The sequence below is a fragment of the Phasianus colchicus genome, chromosome 4 (assembly GCF_987193195.1).
Source record: "Phasianus colchicus chromosome 4, bPhaCol1.hap1.1, whole genome shotgun sequence".
In the NCBI taxonomy this organism is placed as follows: Eukaryota; Metazoa; Chordata; class Aves; order Galliformes; family Phasianidae; genus Phasianus; species Phasianus colchicus.
In genome coordinates, this window is record NC_143439.1 from 34389017 (window position 1) to 34409399 (window position 20383).

General features: G+C 39.8%; 1 long non-coding RNA gene across 2 annotated transcripts in view; it reads left to right on the forward strand.

The window, feature by feature from the left end:
* Window positions 1–20383, forward strand: part of LOC149918175 (uncharacterized) — a 66090-nt gene that overhangs the window by 38378 nt on the left and 7329 nt on the right. For both annotated transcript variants that reach the window (XR_016466420.1, XR_016466419.1), the window contains exon 3: window positions 2586–2708. This is a non-coding gene — a long non-coding RNA (uncharacterized LOC149918175). The remainder of the gene's footprint in view (window positions 1–2585; window positions 2709–20383) is intronic.

The window sequence follows — 20383 nt, forward strand, 5'->3', positions numbered from 1 at the left end:
AATAGGATTTGATCGTGGACAGAAAGGAAGACAAGAGCTGCAAATTATATTTTGTGTCCTTCGGATGATTTTCTTTCCAACTTTGCTTCCCTGCTTTGCAAACTGCTAAGATCTTTTTAGAAGCTGGAAATCTGTTCTTAATCCAGTCAAGTTAGGCTTAACACAAGCAGAGTATAACAAATGAATAAAAGAAACGCGCCTCCTCTATAAGTACTTCTCAAAGTTTACTAGAGACTGATGATTTTCAAATGAACTCAGGCACTTTTAACTAAACTTTCATCGTTATTTTAATGTTTCTCTTTCCTTCAGTGCTAAAAGGTACTGATTACAGATCTAATCACCAACCAAGCAGTCCAACAATATCCCCAGTAAGGAAGAAAATAATATTTCTTTGAGCTAGAATAAAAGTGACAAATTTGACTAAAAAATGGCAAATGACAAATAGGCAAGTGGACAAAGTACTTTAAGAACTTTTAACAATTGAAGAGACAGACAGAAATTGTTGAGGTTATGTCTGTTAGGTGTAAAGAGAATCTAAAGCCCAAATGTTCCTTTCTTTTTTAGAAGTTTTCAAACATCCTAGACCTTCTATGATCTCTCTAAATGAAAAAGCTATCAAATTATTTCCATCCATATCTGTTGTACAGAACATACTTTGCACAATTCAATGTGAGGAGTGCAGCCCATGACCTAATTGCAACGACCTCATGCATCCATGAATCTGGCTCCTTTCCATGAGCGTGAATCATTCACAAACAGGCCTGGAGCCCTGTGAATATGTACAACCAGTTATTTTTAGCAACTACTTATTTTTTTCAAAAAATCGTTGACTTCTCTGTTGAGTCCCTTGGGTTCTCCTGCTCTCAAATGCCAGCAGCCTCTGGTGCCAACAGCCGCAACTCTGCTGTGCTGCCTTGCCAGTCAGCAGGGTAGGGCGGTGAACAGCCACTCATAGCTTTCAGTGCTAAGAAGTATAACACAAATAATTTGTGACATCTGAGAGAGACTTGTTAAGCCCGGGCAGCTCTGGATTGTCAGGAGTCCCTCTCTATCATTAGGAGTAACGTTTTCTCTCACTTCCAAAAATGGTAATGAAGCTGGAAAAGAGGGCTGGTTTGTTCTGATGCGGTGATAAAAGTGAGAGATTTGCTATGTTTGCACATCATGCTTCTATTCTTGAAATGACTGTTTTATGAACAACGGTGAGGAAATTAAACAGGATTTGAATTTGCCCTTCAGGTTATAAACAGCTCTAGTATTTACAATGCACTTTGCACTCGAGTCTGTTGTAGCAGCAATGTTAACAGCAGCTAAATTAAAGTTGCCTAAAGATTTCCATTAGCCCATGCAAAAGATATTTTTAAGTACGTGTGTATATAATCTTTGACTTGCATGAAAAATCAAATAGTTATTTGTTGTAATACTTTCCATATTCATTTTTAGATATATTAAAAAGAAGCTCAAGATTCTCGCTGTAGGTCAGCTTATGGCTCCAGTTTTTTATCTTTTCTCCTTTTTCAGTCATTTTTTTTTTAAGGTTGAGAATTGTAAGAAAGCTCTGGTGCGAGACCAGTACCTAGATTTGCAGAAGGCTCAGCACAGAGCACCAGCTAAGCAGAGAGCACTGGGAGAAGCTCAGTATCTCCAGCCTCCTAGTGCAACAGTCTCTGGTTGATAAATGGAGTCTTAGGGTCCTTTCAGTGACTTGCTGAATTGTTATCTGAGACAAAAGAGCATGTACTTCCATTTTTATCCTGTGTGAACAGTGAATGTTTGTAGAACGTTTGGCTTCTTTGGTGATGTGGTTTTTAGCCTTTTTTTGTCTTTTTTTTCTTTTCTGTTTTCTTTTTTTCTCCATTTCTCTATTTCTCTATCTCTCTTCTCCTCTTTCTTTTTCTTCTCCTCTTTTTCTTTTCTCTTTTTCCTGAAAAATAAAGAAAAGATAATAGATTATTCTTCTATACTTCTAATAGCAAGACTTTCAGATACACCTGGTTCATTATTATAGGTATATTTCAAAAGTGTAAATGAGCCTCTTTTTCCAGCTCTGAAGCAGTGCCTAAACGTAGAGTTAAGAAATTGAATTTGACCTGTCCCACAATCTAGACTTTAGCATAACTCAGCTGCTTTGCATGAAATTAGTCTTGTTGTATAAGCAGACTTGCCTTGTCAGGTGAGAGGGAGGAGTGGGCAAAAGACCTATCTGTAGCTGATCCTCTCAGACTTATCAAAGAGAGTAATCTCAAGCATGATTTCTAGTGTTGGATATCTGCCCATAAACAGCAGGAATCTGGGTTGCTGAGAATTTGAATATGCAGAAGAGATTCAGAGATGTACCCTGAAATTCATAAACTTCACCATTTTTTCACCATCAAGAGCAGTAGCCTTGACCCATACATCCTGAGAAGTCTTTCTGTCCAAGCTTGGGTGCCTCCCCTCTCACTCAAGAGTTCATTTTCATTTGCTATTTGAATATCTAATATCTTGATGAGCTACATAACTGAGAAAACAATCAATACTTTCCTCCTTCTATCACTGAATGACTTTTTTTAAAATTAGAGTTGTTTCTATGCTTCATTTAACAGATGCAGAAATGGGTGTACATTGCTATTCAGCCTTGAATCAAGGTACCTTTGCTCCAGCAGCCTGCCTCCCACCACAAGCATTTCTGGAGGCCATACAAGAACTCTGGTACATGTAAATGTAAGGTAATTCACTTTCCACAGTTGGTCTTATCTGCATTTCTAATAGATCATGACTTAAAGCTTAATTATTAAAAATGCTCTCAGAGCTAAATTTAAAAAAAAAAAAAAAAACAACACACAAAACAAAAAGAAAACCTGGAAACTTTAGCACTGAGGTAAATAATCAAAGTGATTTTGATATTTGTTAAACTTTTGATAGCAAAAAACACCAATCAGTTTGGGTCCTTGGACCCATAACTATCCTTTCCTGTAAGTTCCATTGCTTCTGTACTTGCTGTTATAGCAACAGACACTTTGCATATTCAGTTAACATTATTTGATTATAAAATGCAATAAGCGATTACTTCACCATTGCAGGTTTTGCTGCTAATAAGCCTCAACTTTCCACAGCCAAAAGATTTACTGGAATATTCCTTTTTAAAAAGCTTACCTAAACTAACAAAGCACTTCTAGCTTGCATTTGATATGTTTGGTCTCTGTGGTATTCTTCACAAAATCAGGTTAATCTGAGACTGTTAGTTTGGCTTTGGTCCCCCTCCTCAGAGTAGTGACATGGAAGGAGACTGTGTATTCCTGAAACACTGATGGAAGTTGTACATAGAGGAAATGCTGCATTTCCTTTGTTCTTTGTATGTTCTATAAATATTTAATGTGTTTGTTAAAGCTGTGTTATTTCTGGAAGTATGCCTACTCTCTTGTTTAATTTTTCCTGAATCCTTCATTTGCTGTAGGTAGCTTGGGATACACAGAGATTTAGCATTCCATACTTATGCTTTGCTAATAGACTCCACATGAAGATTGGGAATGTAAACGGGCTGCGAGAAACAGAGAGGGAAATTTTTAGCACTTCTAAAAAAGGTCTGGACTTAGAGTCCTTCGGGTGAAAGACATTTCTATTACTCATACTTATGACTTTCCATCCTTCTCACAGAAAAAAGAATGAGAAAGGTCATCAGAGCTTCCTAAGCCTGATCAGATATCAGAACGGTCCTGCTGAGTTTTGCATCTTGACACTTTGAATTACAGCAAAAGAATTTTTAGCAACATTCTCTTCTTTTTCCATCTTTTTATATTCATTTATCACAGCTAGTGATTGTTCCTGTCTTCTTTTGATCATAGCCAACTTCTTTCCCTTGGGAGAAAGTATTTCGTAATATGAAAAAGTTATCCATTTGCTTCTGCAATTAAATATAACCACTTTGTTTCCATTTTCTTGCCATAATGCTCCTAACACATTCACCCTGCCCAGCTCTGAGTGAACATCTGTAATATTTTACCGATTATGGCATATTTTTAATATTATGTCAATATGTGCAAGAAAGATGCGTAAATATCAGACAGAATAATAAATAAAACTTTATGTCTTTGCATACACAGAGAAAAATGAGTAAAAATGCTGAACTGCTTTCCGAAGTGACTCACTCCTTGTACTCCATTCAGCTTGAATGACAGGTCAGCCAGTGAGAGTTTGGATCACAAACACAAGGTTATTGAAGATGATTTTTAGAGTGGCTATTCTTTAAAGTCAGTGCATGGGCCCATGTTCCTGAAGTGCTTCTGGAAATTCTACTTGTGTTTTTATTTTACATTCTCTTCTACTGTTTGTTTACATATTCATATGGACGAGTTAGTGAAAATGAATTATGAATAGCAATTCTCTGTACTTTCAAATATAATAGTAACACTGTTTTGAAAGGAGTTATGCCCTCCAAAAAAAGTACTCCTTCCCTTCAGCAGCTCTTTTACCTCAAGGCCTCGTATCTTTGCCTGGAAATTCAGCAGTGATGCTGGTGTGGTAACGCCCACTGGGAGTCACTAGAAAAACACAAAAAATCTGGGCGTGAGTAGATTTTCCAATGCAACTGGAAAAAGAATGATTTCACCTTTTGCTGTGTACAGAAGAAAAGTAGTTTAAATGTGTCCTTAAGCCTCAGAATCATGGGGTTTCAGGATGTATTTTCCATGATTATTGGCATCTTCAGGATGAACAGATAGTATAGAGGATATTTGATACAACACTAGATATGTGTAGGGTGAGATTTTGATGGCACTAAAAAGTAGTGAAAAACAATTTATCTCTGGAGTAGTCCAACCAGAAGAAATAAAACTTCTTGCAATATAAAATGCTGAGCAGAAAGTATAAGGCTGTCTGTGTATGTCTTCTTGTGTTTGAACTTCTTCTACAAGGTAGGAAAGGTCAAGTGTATATTCAGAGTCAGGAGGCTGACTGATGCAGTAAACCTCAAGGCCCTTTCTTCTCTTTCCAAAAAACTGAGCATAAAACCCCTGCAACTCCCCAGAAAATAAAGGCCTCAGAGAACAGAGACCAGAAATATCTGATCTCCCCAGGGATTCAACTTTTTTATTTGTAGTGATGATATCTGTAAGAAAGCAAGGCAATGACTGATTCACAAACCATAATGGGAGTTTCAAGTATTTGCCCAGTGAGTTAAATCCTCAGGTGATTGCTACAAGTCTTGGCAATTTCTCAATTATTTTTATTGCAGTTTTAAAATTCATCTATGCTATTTCCCATGTGAAAAACAAAGGTTTCTTGTGCAGTATTAACATTCTCCAGCTTTGTATGAGGTCCCACATATCAGACTGGAGACCCCAATGAAAAATCAATGTGTTCCTTGTTTCCCTAAGACAGAAATAGTCAGGAAAGAACTTTGCCTAAAAATTCATCAGTTTAGGGTCCTGGCTCTATATCCAAATGTCTACCAACATTTTAACTGAGAGCAAGTATTTAAAAATCATCTTCTCCTGTAAGCTTAGCAATCCAAATTGAAGTAAAAAGAGCTTTAGAAGTAGTTAAGAGCTCTGCCTCCTTTAGCAGTGCCACATGAAACTATTCAAAGTAGACATCTCTTAGAGTCAACAAAAGGTTCTGCTGTCAAGAGAGGAAGAGAATCAAGCCATAAAAGAGGAAAAAAAATTGTTTTGCACTAAAATTTGTTGGCTGTTGTCATATTGGAGTCAGAGCCTGTTTTCCTTTCCATCCACAAGTAGATGACACTAATGTTGAAGATTACAGCATCGCTGACACAGCCACAGCCTTCCTTATTATCCCAGTTTATACAGCAGAATATCCCACAAGTGCACAGGCCCTTTAAAGATAGCGTCATGGAGAATTTCCTTCAATAAAACCTTATAATAGAATCATAGAATCATTTGAGTTGGAAGGGGCCCTTAAAGGCCACCTAATCCAATTCCCCTGCCATGAACAGGGGCACCTATATCAGGTGCTCAGAACCCCATCCAGCCTGACCTTGAGTGTCTCCAGGATTGGGGCATCCACCTCCTCTCTGGGAAACCTGTGTCAGTGCTTCACTACCCTTATTGTTAAACAAAACAAAACAAAACAAAAAACCCTTTTCTTATATCCAAGAAATATGTAGTTTGAAACCATTTCCCCTGGATACAGTATCTCCAGGGGTTTGTGTCATTTCTCTGCATTAATCTAATGCAGGAGAATCTTCGAAATGTTTTAACAATTCTTCATTTGTGTTATTATAATGCTTTTCAATGTTAGGATACCACAAATATTTATTTGTTTTTTATTTTGAAGGGGTTTTATCCAGATCTTCTTGAATGTAATGAGACGTTTTTTTCATTTACCTTTATAGTGTATTTCCATCAAATTCAAAACATTCTATTCAATGCCCTCTGAGCGTGCCCCCTTAAAAAAAAAAAAAAAAAAAAAGTGATTCAAATATAAATATTTGTAATGACTCACCTTAAGAAACTGAAAGAATTACATCATTTCAAACCCTGCCCACTCTTTGTAGTTTTTACTGGACTTCCAGTCTGCCATCAGGAATCTGAGATCACTTTATTTTCCTGCAAATTCTTAGCTCTTTTATAGTCATTTGTGCCAGTGTTTGAACTGCAGAATCTCGATTTGGACATTCTGGCAGATTTGTACTGAACAATATCTGTAATCCCTTTCAGTATGTGTTTTGTAAGCTGAAAGAAAGGGATTTTTTAACATAGGCAAAATTTTACAAAGGTTCTTACCTAAAAAATTTCCCCTAACACAATCCTCTTTAAAAACATGAAACCCAGCACCAAACAGACACTAATTCAAATTTGTAACAAAAACAGGAAAAAGTGGGAGTGCCAGTGGATATGCGTAAGTCTCAGAATGAGCCAGGCAACTTAATAACACCATTTATTAGAGAAGCCTTAAAGGTAATCCCTTTACAGCTATTCAGCAGAACACTGATATTTTTCTGAAATCTGCTTGGAAACAGACAGGATTTCTTGAACTAAATGTGAACAGCTTTCTAGTAAATCTCATTCCCCTCCCCATCTTTTACTACCAAATGCTACAGACCTTGATGCTCCACCATCCTCTCCATCCTATCACTTGATGGATGAGGTGAAACTGCTGCTCTGAAATAGGGAGGGATGGAAAGGTGAGTAGGCGATTCTCTACAGCTCTTCTACTGATGGCATGGCAAGAGAGCTTGTTAATGCCACAGATTCTTTTCCTGGCACTGTATAGTGGTAATTCAGGTAAACTGCTGACTTTGTGTGGCTGTTAATTTCTGCTGTGTAGATTTGGGTTTCAGCTGTATGGGTACAGCAACAAACGTGAGGGAGACGAGCACATAATGCAGCTGGCTTTGTGTGGGCATTGTTCCCTCATATTTTCTTCACATTTAGCAATACTTGTGTTCCCATTCATGGAAAGTTGCATCTCAAATACATGAAATGTCCCCACCATCCCACCTTGCGTGTAAGGCCATGGCTGAGTTGTTAGTGTGTGGTGAACCCTCATTGCTGAGAGCAAGGAGTGGTGGTTTGACAGAGCTACAGAGAAATGTAGTATGACAGGAAACTATGATCTTGTTTAAACTTGAGAAAGAGTGAATTTCTGTTTTAAAGCACTTTATCTAAACAGCGCTTAAGGAAGGAAATCTTGTGAACTCTTGTTAAAAACCTATAGCTATAATTTAACAACTCCTTTCATCTAGCATGAAGGGTTTTTTTTTTCTTTTTTTTTGCCTTGAAGAAACAAGGATGCAGTGTTCTCATTTGCATGTACTGTATCAGGGAAACAAGGATATTTTCTGGAATGCTCTTTTCACTTTTAAATACTTATGATTCTCTTGAATTGTTGGGACTCTTGAAGATCACCACAGAATTTGTCCTCAAAAGAGAGTAGGTCTTCTTTACATATGAACATTGTCTGCTGTTATTTGGGCTTAAAAATATAAGGGGGTGCCTGTACTCTTTATAAACATTCTGAAGTAGTTTAATCCAAACAATCACAGACCTACAAGGATATCAGATTTCTCTAAAGGTGTCCATAAGCATAAGGCAAGACTCTGAAGAATATAATCATTCATTTTAGAAATTTGCACTGAAACATTACACAACTGTTCTATGGTTGGGAAAAAAAAAAAAAAAAAAAAAAAAAAAAAAAAGAATATGATGGATCCAAAGGATTTTTTTTTTCTTCAAGTCAGTGCCTACTTTAGTGTGGGATAGTGTACTGATATGAAAGCAGAGGTGTGAGCCAGTGAAGTCACTAGTTAGTGAATCCTTCAAGACACTATCAAGCCTCTCCCATCAGGAATTGGCAAGGCTCTGGAAGGGATTTTTAATCTGGTGTTTGCCTGGGACTTGTTTCCCCCAATGTGCTATTTTTGGAGTGGTTGAAATGTTGCTGGTGGTAGGGGCGTCTCCCCCAGACAGTTGCAGGACAGAGCTTCTTTCTTCCTAGCAAAACTGCTTTGCAACTTGACCTCTGGGTAGCAGCATTGTTTTTGTCAGTGTGGAACTGAAAAAAATCTCACTGATTTTAAAACAGTGATGGCAAGATGGCTCTTCCCCTTCATGGCTGGACTAAAAATTTTCAAGGATCTCTGAGGACTGGAAAGTTTTATTGAGCCTTCCCAGAAACCTTATCTGCTTGCTAAAATAAGTTATATGCTTCTCTTTTAGTAATCTATGATTAAAAAGTGGAATAATTCTGCTTTATTTCTGAATATTAGCTTTTATTCAGGGATTTAATGTTCTCTAAAAATTACTCCTTTGCCATGTATGTTTAGACTTTTCTGATTCTTCCTGATAAAACTGATGCTTACCAACACTGTATCTGCTATACACATAGCCTGTCCAGTGACTTACAAGTTATTTCTGTAAAACAACCCTGATATACCTGAGACGCCCAAAGTTTCTGTTCGTATCTCAGTAGCAGCTCCATCTCAATGAATTATGGAGAGGAATGTGTTGATCATTTTCCAGTTTTTGTGTGAAATGCAGGCTTTCCACACCCTGGTCTTAATTCTGACTTGTGTTCTGTTTCTGCCTTGGATGTTCAGGTGACTGGAGACCACATTTTCCAACATGTCCCTCTTTGTTCTCCTGCCATCTTTTCATCAATTGAATTTTATTTCATTTTGGCCTGAGGAAAATTAAGTCAAAAGAACAAAAGTCATCTTCCCAAATATGGTGGACAGAATGGGAGGAGGATGTTATTCATCTTGGAAATATGTCAACTATAACCATCTACATGCTCTGCCTGGCTAGTGCCATTATTAATTTTGTTAGGATTCCTTTGCAGAATGAATCCATACAGTTCATATATACCACACTGGAAATATCCCCCTTCTTGTGGTTTTAGCAGGTTTCCTGTATTTCAGTATGTTTTAGGCTATTTTTCTTCCTCTCGCCATAGAGATTTTACTTCCAATTTACTCAGGAGTTGTTGACATGAATTCCTATTCATTGTAACTTTACAGTGAGCATTTCAACTTGTCTCTATTCAGATGTTAGATTTCTTACAGTTAGAAGTAAATTGGCTCTACCTGATTGTTTCTCTAAGTACACAGAAATACACATATTTTAAGTTAAAATTGATTCTTTGTACTATAGATTTTTTTGATATGTGTGATTGGTGCCTGTTTCAGCAGTCTTTTATATGCACTGTGGGACTGGGACCTTGTTGATTGTGCTTTCAAAATAGATCATAGTATGAATGTCACAGCATTATTGAAAGACACGAAGAGAACTCTGAGGTTTTAGTGAAACTGGATGGATTGTTGTTGCATAAGTGAAGAACATAGAAGTTGTCAGTGACTACATTTTCCCTTTCCTTTGCTTCTGGGTGGGCAGAGCCTCAGAAGGGCAACAAAAGGCCGCTAGCTCATCATTTAAAAGCTCAGTGAAATATTGACTAGTACATGTCCTGAAAAAGCAGAGTTTCTGTCATCTGACAGCCTCTTGCAAATTGAGACCCAATGTGCTGGGCAACCTCACATGGGAGGAAGAAGAGGAGATGCTGTAGAGTTGCATTATGCCCTTGTAGAGTGGTAAAGGTTTCAACTCATCACTGAGGCATGAGGGCAAGCCAGGGAAGGATCATAAAATGCTGTCAGTTGCCAAGAGTTCAAAGCCCTTTGGCTGCTGTCCTTTTCCCCATTCCATCCACATAGCATAAAGAGTTACCTAAACTCTGGTTGCCAACTATGGAGTTTAACCCAATGATCAGGTGGTAGAGGGTTTCCATAGGGCAGGAAGTGATGCAGGCTTCATCAGCTAAATAAAAACTTCATTTACAGAAGGGTGCAACAAGTTGCTATCTTCTTTTGTTACTTCACTCTTGTTTTCTAAATACTTAGCAACTGGATGACCTGGAAGTTAATACTCCCTGTCAAAGAAATTAGTATCTGAATCACTGTTCTCCAAAGCATAACAAGAAAGAACCAGGGTTTCTGGGAAAGTTCTTTTTCTACACTTGTCACACATTATTTCTTTCATTGATATAACAGATTCATTGCTGCTTTGAGATATTTTTCTTTACTTTCCTTCAGGCTATGCATTTTTTATTAAAAGTGAGTGAATAATTTATTGCAAATTGCTTATTAGAAAAGGTTTACTCTATTCCATTCAGTCCGGGATAATATATTTTCAAACGATTATTCAAATTATTATTCAAACAATCCTCAGATAGTTTCAATGAAAAATTATTGGTCTAAAGCTTACTTGGAAACATATTTGTCACAAAAGACATGAAACTGCTGAAGAGCATTTTCAAGTATTTTCAAGACTGTAGGTTGGTTTGGAGTAGGAGAACAGGTCTCTCATTTTATTCCACGTCTTGACTGGTTGTTAACCAGTCTGTTATTGGTTTAATAATGTAAACACTCTTGTGTTTTACAACATTCACTTTTTATAAATATTCTCCACAATTCAATGAAAATGTGCTATTTCTATAAACATCCCTGCTATTAAATTCATTTGAAGTGATATTCACTGGTAAATAAATGTAGATGGTGCAAAAAGACATGAAAGAAAAATCCCCTGGGGAAAGAGCAGAAGAAGAAATCACAGAGATAACACATCCTTTGGAAGTTTTTATATAAACAGACCTACAGATTTCCACATATTTAGCCACTGTAGAAGATTAAAACGTTTGATGTGTGGTTACCATTGCACATGAAAGCAAAAGGTAGTCTTTCAGTTGTATTTGGTCCTTATGATTCAAATGCTGGCAGTCACTAAAAACCTAATTTAATGATCATTCTATAACATCTTCAAGTACTGCATGGAAATTCCACCTCTCCTTGCAGGGCTGTTCTCTCCCTCTTTCTATGGTTCCATGTCTGTAGGCCCATTCTTCGCAAACCCTCATGTGCTACATCTCCCTGTTTGCTGTCTGGAGCTGCTCCCATTGGTGCAGGATCTCAACATGCCCATAGCTGCTTTGCTTTTCTTGGCCCCAGTGGGCAATTTGTTTAAGCAACACAATTACTTGCGGCTCAGTCAGCACAACAAGCTGAACATGCTGCTAGTCTCAGGGTTCCCAGAGGCATGCCCCTGATACACCACAAATACTGATGCCTTTCCAAATGTTTGCAAGGTGTCACTCTAAAGCCAATCACAGGTCAAAGTTTCCTGCTTTCTCCCATCCCTCCCCTCAGTGAGCCAGCTGGATCCAGCTAACCCACAAGGCAGGCACCAGCCCTCCAGAGGACAACTGCTCTCTGAATCACAGAGTCACAGAATCACAGAATGGCCAGGGTTGGAAGGGACCTCAAGGATTATGAATCTCCAGCCCCCCTGCCACATGCAGGACCAACAACCTCCCCATTTAATACTAGACCAGGCTGCCCAGGGCCCTGTCCAATCTGGCCTTGAACACCTCCAGGGACGGGGCATCCACAACCTCTCTGGGCAGCCTGTTCCAGCACCTCACCACTCTCATAGTAAAGAACTTTGCAGCTTTTCTGTAATGTCCTATCATTTAGTGCTCTCAGCTGGGCTTTCTTTTTCTTGGAGAAGTGAGCTATGATATCCTGGGGATTTATCACTGAATCATCATTTCTTCTTATCTCTTCCTGTGAGGAAGACTCTTGGCATGAGGTTGGTGGCAGGTCACAAAGGACATGAGTCACTTTTACCATTCTTGGTTAGCATGGTGCCCTCAGATAAATGCTCCTCATCCCTCATTTTCCCTGTGCTCTGAGGGAAACAGAGATGTAATTTCGAGCATAAAAGAAGATTCCTCTTGAACAAATTTTTTTTGCTGGCATTTCTGGGGGCACAGCTACTCCATCAGGGTTGAGCAAGAAATATGTGTATGGCCCTGAGTGGTGGAGGAGTTTCGTTGTGTTCAGAAAGGATGCTGTATCCAAGCAGTTGGGGGAAGCTGCAGAAAGAACTTTTATTTCTTGATTAATCCTTGCAACGTGAGCCTCTGAGAAGCTCACATCCACAGAGCAATGCAGCACTGAAAGTGGCCAAGTGCATTAGGAAGAGCACAGGAAAGGCAGGAAGCACAGAAGGGCAGGAGGAAAGGGAGGCTGTTTGTTTCCTGAATAACATTAGGACAATATGGTTGCTCAGAATAATCTGAGCATTTGCCAAAGAAACAGTTGCAGCCATCCACAAATGCTGTGTGATGTTGCAGAGAAGATGATGGAGAATAACAACTTACCTGTGATAGACGTCAGAGGTTGCACCCACCTCCCCCACTGACCCAAAATTCTCTCTTAGGCTTTTCCATTTTGTCAGGAAAAACAAGACTTAGAGCAGGCCTTCAGTCATGCTGTGGTTGCTTTTTAAATTGAAAATAGAGTGGATACTTTGCCTTCTTCCTTGTGTCAAGCTGCAACAGTGCTGAGCCAGCTTGAGGTGAGGTGCAGCATTGCAACTAGCAGCCTCACTTGAGTGGACATAGGCAGTGCAGCAATAGATGCTCTCCGCAGGACTGCAAGATGCTTAGGGTCCTTAGGGTCAGTGATCCTTCCCTGCTCCTGTCCACTGTGAGACCCAGCTGGTCACAGATCAGGTTGAACCATGTGTGTAATAGAGGAGTCATCTCACTACCAGTGGTTTCACAGATCCTCCTATTTTCAGTGATGTGAACAATGCTATAAATGCAGTTAGCATGAATCTTTTTTAAATCGCGAGAGGAAAAATCAGGAAAATTTTACGAATGCTTCCTGGCACAAGTGCATAAAATAAAAGAGCAGACGTTTTTCATATCTTCATTCTTTTAATGAGCCTAAGTGCAAGACTGAGTGCTCAGAACAGATTTTGGATGGAGATTTTCGAAGGAGTCTAGTAATTTCAGTATTCATTTCCCAGTGAAAGCTCCAGATACACAGAAGAGTTTTCTAAGGGTAATCACTGCTTTCCAGCATATTACAGCCTCTCTCTTTTCAAGGATGGCTTTTTTAATGCCCTCTCCTTGTTCCTGAGACTCAGGTTTACTTCTTTTGTTCTCTTCCTCACTCCGCCCCTCAAAAAATAATGCACATCTGTTAACCAGTGTGCCTCTGTTAATGCAATATGAAATACAGAGAACAGATGATACAGTGCACTATGTGATAGCAAATGGTCATCAGAGGCAGTGAGCCTGTGCAGAGAGTTTCTAAGTTTAGCTGTGTAGCTAAACCAAGTGGCATCTCTTCTCTCCAGACAACTTACAGCTTAAAAGGGAATATGGACTCAAGCTTGAGAAAGTCATTCTGAAATGTCTAGTATCTATTTTATGCACATACTCTACTTTCCGTTATGCAGGGAATTGTTTAATATTCCTGTTTGATTTAACAATTACTAGAATGCACAACAGCCTTTTTCACCTCTGTTTAATCTGAATGTTCCCAGTTGGTACTCATTTCATCCAAGCTTAATAAATTTATTTCCTCCACTGCCCCATCTACTCTCAAGATGAAAAGAAGGTATAAGATATGAAAACTCACAGCTTTGGGTCCAGAGTCTCCTTTTGATTTCTATATACATGCTTGTATCTGTGCAACCTTCACATGTACCTTCTGAAGATGCACCTCTTGTTAATGTGCAAGGCACATGTTTCACCTGGCAGATCCTTCTTTAATTTCACATCCACCAAAGGCAGTATTCCTACATGAAATCATTGCCCAAGCCAGTGGTTAAACTTAATTCCTTTCTGTGTTTGTGGCTTTGGAAGATATATGCAACTATATGTGAGCTAAAAAAAAATAAAATTATTTCCAAAGTTATTTCAGACAGCTTAAAGCACTTTGCTTTTGCTTCCAAGAATGTAGCTCCAGTCAGAGATCAAGCATGGACATTTTCAACTCAAAAGATAAATATTTGGAAAAATAACCCAATGCTGAACCTAACAGTCTCAGTACTTGATGACACTGTGTCATGGGGGCTCAAAATATGCTGTAATACAAATAACAAAGGCATAAGCCATGCTATGGTGGGTATCTCTCATACTGCAGTGTTCTGCAGGATCCTTGTTTTGTTCAAGTGGGAACTGAGTGCAAAGCAGAAACAGATAAATAAATTATAACAATCCTAAGCAGAGGTAGTCTCCTAGGTCTGCTCATTTTGGTCTAAACAGATGTTTTACATAGCCTTATTTAAACGACATGCAGACAAACAACTTTTTACGCAGATACTGTCCCTCATGCTGGGTGCAACTGGGATTTAGGTGGGGGCAATTCAAACCCCACACCCCCTGGTTCCCTTAGCAAGGCTCTTTGAGCTGTGTCCTTCTCTAGGTATCTAAACATGACAGCCTCTGGTTCCTGAGAGATTGTCCTCTTCTACACTTCATTTGGGCCAGCCAAAGTAAGCTTCCTGCTTTTGAAAAGGTATGAAAAGAATAAGCACTAAATTGTTCTTCTAAGATGAGGAACAGGATGGGGAAAGGAAGTGTTACTGAAATGTTTTGGTCTTGCTGATCATGGTGGCACTGTGAAGCAACCTGCTGACCCCAAGCTGGTGGGAATGAATGCTGACTGTGCATCAGCATCACTGCCATTACTTTCTGTGATTATGGAGAGCTGCTGGAAGAACATGGTCATGGCCCAGCCCAGAAGCGTGGGGCTGGTGTCAGGTTGTGTTCCTAGCTCCTCACAGAGCTCTGAGCATCCTCGGAGCCACATGACCCACCAGGCAGGATGGTTGCCTCTGACGTCTCCCAGGAATCCTGTTGGGGGTTAGATATCCTGTCAGTCTTATTTCTGCCCTACCAGACAAGATGCTGGCTGCTTTGCATCTTTCTTGAATGAATTTTTCCTAATAGAGATGTCACTTCAGAAAATTGTTTTCTGACAAATGTCTTTTTTTTTTTTACCACATATCTAAAAACAAAAGGAATGACTGAACCTGGAATAAATGACAAACACAAGAACGGACGTAATTCTGAGCATTTCACATGTGCCTCAGTACCATGAATCCCTTATTTGTGACAATGGCAAATTGTATAGTGCAATGTATGTGGCAATATACAGTGAGAGGGAAAGTTAAAACCACACCATGTGGTATAATGTCAGGAAGGTTAATCTGTGTGCATAGATACAAAAGAGTAGGAGAAATTCCAGAGAGGGAACTCTGGGAGGAAACAGATTGAGACCAGCCTGAGCTTGACCCTGAAGTTTTTATCTCAGGACAGGTCTCATCTGGGCAGAAGAAGCAATAAGGCATGATATATGGATGTCCCATCTCTTCTCCATGCTCTAAGCAGTTTTTGGCATGACAGTATTGGGCACAGAGCCTGTCATGTCTGTCAACTATACTGGGGCGCTGGCCAGACTCAGGCACTGGGCAACTGTTGATGTCCCACTGCATCTTTTTATTGGTAAACTGCTTTCAGTAGACTTGAATACTGTTGGCAAGCTTGGTTGTGACTGGACAGTCATGCTTAGTTATGGGTGCAGTGATAAGCAGACAGACAGACTATGTGGTCTCATGTGCCTTGTTTCCTTTGGAAACTGGGCTAAAAATAACACAGTGATGAATAGGGCTTAATTGAGAGGCACATTGCAGAAGCAGGCTGATGGAGACTGCAAATGAATGTGACTGTCCCATTGTTATTTCACAAGTCTGAATGTCAGAAAATGCCCCTCAGAATATTTCTAGCCATTTGCTCACTTTTGAAGCAGAGCATACAGATGGGTCTCCAGAGCTGACTGTTCTCAGTGAAAACTAACATCTTGGTAATTTTAAACCCTGAAAAACCACTGAGAACTCCAGCAGATCTGGGATGAAGTCCAGTAGTATCTTAATCCTTTTTTTCTTCTCACAAAAATCCCAAAGATAATAATTGGATGTTATGATTAAATAAACAGGACTGCTGCTCTCAGTGCTCCTGACTACCTCTAAAAGCATTCATACGAGTTCATGATCTTAGAGCTTCCTAGCTGGAGAGGTATTCAAGAGGTCTAGCAGCAAGAGGACAGAGGTGAAACTAAAACACAAACTATTTCAAAGAAAACTGGAAGCATAAATGATCCTAGTTAAAAAAATAATAGGGTAGAGATCAATACAGAATAATTATGAAGCTGATAGCAGCAATTTTTCCCAGTGCACATTTTTCTCCCTTAGAGGGGGACAGGAACCAGGAGCTGGCTGTTCCGCAGCAGTCAACCTGTGCAAAGGTTTGCATGCACAGGTGCAGTTTGGGCAGTAAACACAAACACAGAGATGATTTTGCATTTAGATTTAGATAGCTGAAGACTTTGGTGTCCAAATGTAAAAACTGCAGAATTTCCTCACACGTGTGGTTTCTGTATTGGTGAGGGCACATTCATTCAACATTTGGACCTTTATGTATTTTAGCTGTTCCTGCTCAGCTATTCAAACAGGAGGAGATAAGAGAAGAAATTGAATATACCTCCAATTAAATCTGTTCATAATTGTGTTTTGCACAACCCCATCCAGTGAACCCCATCCAGATGTTGAAAAAGATTTATGAATTCTGAACAACTAAACTCCACAGTGCTTCCCCGTTCTAAACAAATTATGTTGACTACCTTTGACAAAAGGAGAAAATGAGATCCTATACAATAACAAAACATTAGCAGAACAAGCTGCTCACCATTTGCTGACGATACATTCATAACATACAACTTTGTGGATACAAACAGGAAAACCATCTCCCTCTCCCTCTCCCTCTCCCTCTCCCTCTCCCTCTCCCTCTCCCTCTCCCTCTCCCTCTCCCTCTCCCTCTCTTTCTTCTTCTCCTTCTCCTTCTCCCTCTCCCTCTCCCACTTCCCTCTCCCGCTCCCTCTCCCTCTCTCTCTCCCTCTCCCTCTCCTTCTCCTCTTCATCTCTACCACCAGCACTCATAGGCTTGGGTACAAATCAAAGCAGTTAACACCATACCATTCACTCCATACTGAGAGCCATATGCTGGACATTTTGAGAAGCATGAATATGAAAGGTTGAAAGCTGGTGCTATCAATCCTATTTCATTCTAAGTGAGATGTAGATACTTTACTTCATTTTGCTTACCAGAAATCTTGCAGATACAAGCTCTGATTTACATTAACTGTTCATCTCTTCAGGTGCAAGAAATATCCATGTAAACACGCTCACTAAGATAAAAGTTTAGCCAATAGATTACATCCCTTAGGCCAAGCAGAACATGAACAATCCTGAAGATGATATTTTAGAGCAACATCCATAAGGTGCTGAGTGCTGACTCTGACATTTACATTTACATGTAATCATACCTGGCTCACTCTCCTGCAAGCATATTTTGAAAAGCTCCTCTCTCTGTCTGCTGATTTGGGCTCGTTTATGCAAGAACAATTCCCTCTCTTCCCATGCATGAGACTGTTTCATATAGGAGTGTTTGTGTGCTCTGCCCAGCTGTATATGTTTGAATGCATTGCCAGACAGAGCCATTCCAATGAAATCATTTGACTGTTATTCAGAAGGCTGAAATTTCACCCACTTCATAATTTATTTTACTCTTCACGGAGCCAGTCCATCACTTACCCACTGGAATGTGTTGCCAGCTGTCACGGCATACTAATACTCCTTGGTTAGTGAAACTTCAAAGTCTGGTAAACTGTCCCAGCAGGGGTGGGAGGAATTGGCTGATGAGTTTGGTGTTTCTTCACAACAGCTTGCTTATAAAGAATGCACAAATTCCTGTTTCCCATGCACCACAACAGCCAAACAAGAGCAGAAAACCTGCCTGCTGTCCCTCACCTCTTTCAGACAGAACCCATGAATCTTCCGCAAGACTCTGTATCTGTATGAATCAAAAGACTGTATCTGTGTGAATGAGAGCAACTTGAAGCTCTCATGTCTCCATACTGATATGGGTATTTTCTGCATTAAATATAATATCCTCATCTAACTTATAGGGGAAGGCCAGTTCCAAAAGAAGTGGGAAAGGCAAGAGGAGTTGGCCAAGAGATTCTGAGTGTTGGGCACTTCAGTTTTCCAATAATTTCCAGAGCTCTGCTTGGCCCTTTGGATCCTGTCTCCCATTTCAGAGGTTACACACAGCATCCTTGTGTTATAGAGGAGGGTTTTTTATCACGTTGTGCTAGATGGCTTGCAAAAATTGCTATGGTGGTGGTGGCAGGTGTTCCTCTGTTCACACATTTTGCTCACAGCAGCAGAAGGACTGGAAAGTTTGTGTCAGTAATATGTAGGCGTGAGGAGGTTATAGCAAAGTTAATACCAAAGCCGAGAGAGATATGGGGGATTTGCCTGTGGCCCCTGTGCCTTCAGGAAGAGCAGTGCTTGAAACTTCTGTTGCTCACTCACTCTGGCTCTTGTGTTGGGAATGGAGAGAGGAGGTGAATCTGGAGAAGGGGCCATGTCCTCTGAGGAACAGGGGGAAATCTTTACCAAGTCCTGGGTTTGCTGCCTATGCCAGGCACAATGACATAAGTACTTAAATGCTGTTCTGGGTTTTCCCATTATCTGTCTGCTGTTCCAGAGAGATTAGGTCAAAATAAGGCGTTCCTGCTATGACTACTGAGCTTTTGATCTTAACCTCAACTGTATGTGCATAAGAAGGCTGATAGAAAACTTTTGCCCTTCTTTTGTGATTTTCAGAAGATTAATGATAACTGGTCACCACCTCATTTATTTGCAAGAATAACTTAAAGGGAGCACTGGTTTCATCAGAGGGGTTGGCAACAAGTTCTATGTTACACATAATCTCCACCAGCTGCAAGTGCAGCTATCTGACATACCTCAGTTATGTGACTATCTATTTATCTTCTTCCTTTGCTCTTTTTCTTAGATATTAATATTTCTAAGTAATGTTACTGGGAGAGAGAAGAGAGAGAGAAAAGCAGCCCATTCTTCCTCCCTGCCATTTCCTGCTCTGTATACCTAAATCTGCTCATTTCCCCTTTGACCATCGCTTTCTGGTTGCTCTGTGCAATCCTCCCACTCAGTCCCTTCTGCAGTTTGACACAAGACTCATTTCCAGACTGCATCTTTGTAAATGTTCCCTCGTGGTTAAACATAAATCTCTGGTCTGGTTGTGTTGTTTTTCAGTGAAATGTTAAATACACCAATTTCCAACTCTTGTCTGAGCCACAAAGGAGTGTCATCAAAGCATTATTTCAGGTAGCTGAATTTCTTCATCTTTTATTAGCCTTGATTTATTTGTTTTCCTTTATATATGTTAACAAAAGCTGTGTTTACACTTTTGTGTCTTTCAAGTTGGCTGTGGTGCTTTTATTTTGGGAAGGAAGGACGGAAGGAAGGAAGAAGGAGGCATCCCTTCCTCTTAGAACAGGGGCTGTGCTAGCTTGGGGGCAGCTGTATTTCTGAAAACCTGATTTCATTTCTGAAAAACAGAGTATTTAATGGATGGGCTAATACAGGCAGAGGCTCGTTCCAGTGATAAAACTCTTTTAGAGGCTGTTTTGAAATGTGGTGTCTATTTTTAATATCACTGCACACCTGCGTCCTTGAGGCTTGTTATTGTCCAGGAGGAGGGAAACAAGGTGCGGAGCAGTGAGTATGGACCCATCTGAGGGAGAGGGAATGCCCATCACTGAGGCCAGCTGAACAGTTTTCTTCCCTTTCTTTGGTGAAAAATATTGCTTTTGCTAATTTTGAAGTAAATTTAATTCTTCACAAGTTATGAATTTCTCTATTCCACTTAAAATCACTTTGATGTGACTTATTTTTTTGACTCAGTTATGTCTTGGCCAGTGGAGTACACATGAGAGAGATGTCTTCAGTGGCTTCAGAGCTGTTCCTGCTCATCTTTATCTCTTGATGTTAACAGAAGGTAGGAGAAAGTGAAGGTTATAAGGACTGATAGATGGTATCACTTCACTTCCTTCTTAGTGCTTTAAACAATGGCAAACCTCCAACACAGCAAAAGAACACTGAGAAGAAAAGTTCCCGCATTTCCCAGGAATTTCAGATTCAATACCTACAGCAAGGGTTCTTGCCAA